Consider the following 3,605-nt stretch of genomic DNA (forward strand, 5'->3'; position numbering starts at 1 on the left):
ATCAATCACACAATAGATAGATAGATAGAGCAGGTCTTGGCACAATCTCGTGAACACATACAGGCCTAAATCTGTTTGTTGAAATGTGCCAATTGGTATTCCATCTATAGAAGCATTATTTTTTGCCAATTCTTTCAGAACCAGCTTGACCTTCCTACTTTATCGTCATTGGTTCTTAATCATATTCTTCTTCCTAAAATGGTTCTGTGTGAGCCAATTCTTTTTGGTACTCTGTGTATTCTGTCCATCTTCTTTTGTTGCTTCCTGGATCATTCAATATTTTGTCCATAGCATCTTTCCCCCCCCCCCTTAATACGCAGAATGTAACCTTTTATAGAGGAAAACTTGAGGGGTCCACTTGCCCAGTAATAGCTTACAAAGGCCATCCCATCGAGTGCTCTGTTTTCATGGAAGGACTGGGGATAAACAGCATCCTGAAGTCTTTCTCATTGTTTTAATGGGAGGCAAAAGTACCCCCCACTGATTGCCTTCAGACAAGTGAAGCATGAGCAGGACTGAGCTTGCCATGACCAGAGCTAGAAACTCTTCTAGATGGCTCTCTCCTCACTTTCGCTTATGTTTTTAATTCTGCTCCTCCGTTGCTGGACTCTGATCCTTCTTCATCCTTGAGTCCACCACCTTGAAATGCCCTCTTACTCCAGTTGGCCAATGCCCTTTTCGGCTACAACATAGGTGACCTGGTGTTTCTCCTTGCCAAGCCCAGCCTTCTTGTAGAGACTTCGAAGCTGTGTGACCTTCTCCCGTTCGGAGATGTCCACTGTGTTCACCACAGCTTCTGCTTTCTTCTTGGTTTGCTCCCGTTTCTTCAGCATCCTGCTTTTCTTTCTGGCCTTCACCTTAGCCACTTTCTTGATGGGGCGTACATTGATTTCCCGCCAGCGTTTTCGGTAATGTTCCACTTCCTTCTTGTCAATAGACAGCTATTTTATTCTGTGCTGCTTTTCGTTCTGCACAAACCATTCTGGAAGCTCTCCCTCTTCCTCATTAAATGTGTATCGACTGAAGGAGTTGCCTATGAGGTCTCTCTTGGCCTTTTTGGAAGAAGCAATAATGGCACCTGAAGCAAGGCCTTCAGGGTCCAGTATCCTGTGTCTGAGTGGGTCATCAATAGGCATGACTTCAAAACCATCATCATCTGACTTGGCTCCCCTGCTCCGCTTCTTCCCTCGGCATGGTTCGCTTTCTTCATCCTCACTGCTACTGCTGTCACTCTCTAAGCTGTCATCTTCTTGTCCAGGGGTAGCGGTGGCCTTGTACCCCTCGGGAGACAGTCTATCCTTGAAGAAGCTTCTGTCTCCTTAGGAGACTCATCGTGGCACTGGGGAGACACTTTCTCAGTCTTCAAACTTGAAGGCTTCTGTGCTTGTGGCTGTGGCTGCTGTTCTTGTCCCTTTCGATGACTCTCATACAATGACTGGGCCTGACTGATCTCCAGGGCTTCATCAGCATCATCCTCAATCCCATCGAAGCCCTCCTTTGAGAACCACAAGGTGACTTGCTCTTTCTGCAGAACTGATTTTTCCTCTAGAGGGACCAGCAGTGGATTCACTTCCTCTTCCTCATTATCATCATCTGCTTCAACAAACTGCACACGCTTTTGGTCCTTTAGACCTTGACGGCCTTCACCTCTGGCCAGCTCTTCTTGATCCAGGTCACTATCCAAAGATGAATCCTCTTTATCCTCAGCATCTGATACATAGATGTCATCTGTTGACAGTTCCGAAAGAAAAGTGTCTGCAGTGCTCATATCCCCTTGTGTGACTTCTGCTAATAACCGGCGACCATGTTGCGAAGGCAGAACATGCCAGTCTCTCCCTCATCCGCAATGGAAACCCCAGGTAGATAGATCCATCTTCAGGTCCACATGTTCTCTCTGCTTTCTCTGCTCACAGAGTAGCTTCTTTTTTTTTTTTCCTTTTCACCTCTGCCACCTCCTGTGTCTTCATTTCTGCCAAAGTCTGACTCACCTGTTCCTGCTCCTCCTCCTCTTCCTCATCTTTGGAGGGCTGCCTCATGGTGCCAGTTGTTGACTCTTCCTCATCATCCTCTTCCTCCTCTCCAGAGCTGAGGTTGCTGTCCAATGCCTTTGCTTGCTCTTTCAGCTTCTTGGCCACATGTCACTGAAGCTTTGTTCTCCGGTTCAGCAGGGACCTGAGCTCCTTTCGCCCCAACACTTTGATAACCTGACAGCATGCCCGGATATCCTCAGTGGTGGCTGGGTGCTGTGCCAACTCCTCACCATCTAGTGTGATCTCACTGGCTTTGGAAAGGAAGTCAACTGAGTTTGCAACTCGCAGGAAATAAGTGACGGAAAGCCAGTGACAGAGAGTGAGGTCTCTCTCAGCGTAGTCCTCAGCTTTTAATCACCAACTCAGTAACAATCTTGGCTTGAACCACAATCTCCTTGAAGGCAAATTTGGGGTCAAAGAATTTACTGACAACCTTGTGAGGCTCCAGGAATCCCTGGCAGACTACAAAGATCTCAGCAGATTCATGATGCGAGGCTTGGGGCTTGGTGGCCTGGACACAGAGATAGTCATGTGAGTAGAAAACCTTCATGAAAATCACAGGCCAAACACAGAGCCATCAGTGTCAAATGGGCTTCTGAGTAGGCATCGTGGACCCAACTAGCTCTAACGTTGGGTGCCCCATCATTGAGCACAACATCAGCTTTCCAGGTTTCCAGTTCTTTCCTCAAGGCCTGTTGGCATCGGTCTGTCGTGATGTCCTCCTGCAGTGTCACCACTTTGGGAAGAGGCTTAATGGGAACTAGGTCCACTCCCACAATGAGACTGGACACAAGCATAAATGTGGCAGCCACTTGCAACCATCCCCCCGGGGTGGCACACAGGTCCAGCAGGTCTCAATTTTCTACAGGAACTGGAAGCTGCCATTGAGCTGGATCAGCTTGAAAGCAGAGTGGGAGCGGTAACCTGTCTCCTTTGCCAAGTGATAGAACTTGTCCAGCCGGCTCTTCCCGACTTTTCCCTTCTTGCCTATTGTCACTCAGTCCGAGGTAAAAGTGGGTACTTTGGATATCTCTCCCTGTTTCCACTCCTTTCAACAATTACACTCCGAGATTCGATCCATGCCAGCCACCTCAGTCTTGTATCACTTTCCTGTCCATAGCATCTTTACGCATTTAAATTCGGCATTTGAATTTGTTCTTTAGTTCAGTTCCTTTACCTTGAGAATGCTGAAGTAGTAGTTCTCTTTTTCCTTTGCGACTCCAGCTCTTTGCATATTTCATTATAATGCTTTGCTTTGTATTCACAAGCTGGCTTTAAAATGTTCAGTTAAACTCCTCATTCCCTTCTGTCTTTGTCAAAATGGCATTTGTTTTCTTCATGGATGATATTCTTGATATCATCTCACAACTCATCTGGACTTTTGTTCATTAATGTTCAATGCTTCAAATCTGTTCTTGAGATGATTTTTTTAATTCATGTAGGATAAGTGCAAATTTTTATTTTGTGGATTTATTTTCATTATCTTTAACTTCAATTTGAATTTACACATGAGTACAATGAGAGAATTATATATACAACCAATGATTTATTCACTGCAGATACCTTTTATAAGAA

The 3,605-nt window shown here is 45.7% G+C and overlaps 1 pseudogene; it reads right to left on the reverse strand.

The window, feature by feature from the left end:
- Nucleotides 1-564: 564 nt before the first annotated feature.
- On the reverse strand, nucleotides 565-3,017 carry LOC102851562 (annotated as a pseudogene).
- Between the last annotated feature and the right edge of the window lie 588 nt (nucleotides 3,018-3,605).

The sequence above is a fragment of the Elephantulus edwardii genome, unplaced genomic scaffold (assembly GCF_000299155.1).
Source record: "Elephantulus edwardii isolate Elephantulus edwardi_28Jun2011 unplaced genomic scaffold, EleEdw1.0 scaffold00987, whole genome shotgun sequence".
NCBI lineage: Eukaryota > Metazoa > Chordata > Mammalia > Macroscelidea > Macroscelididae > Elephantulus > Elephantulus edwardii.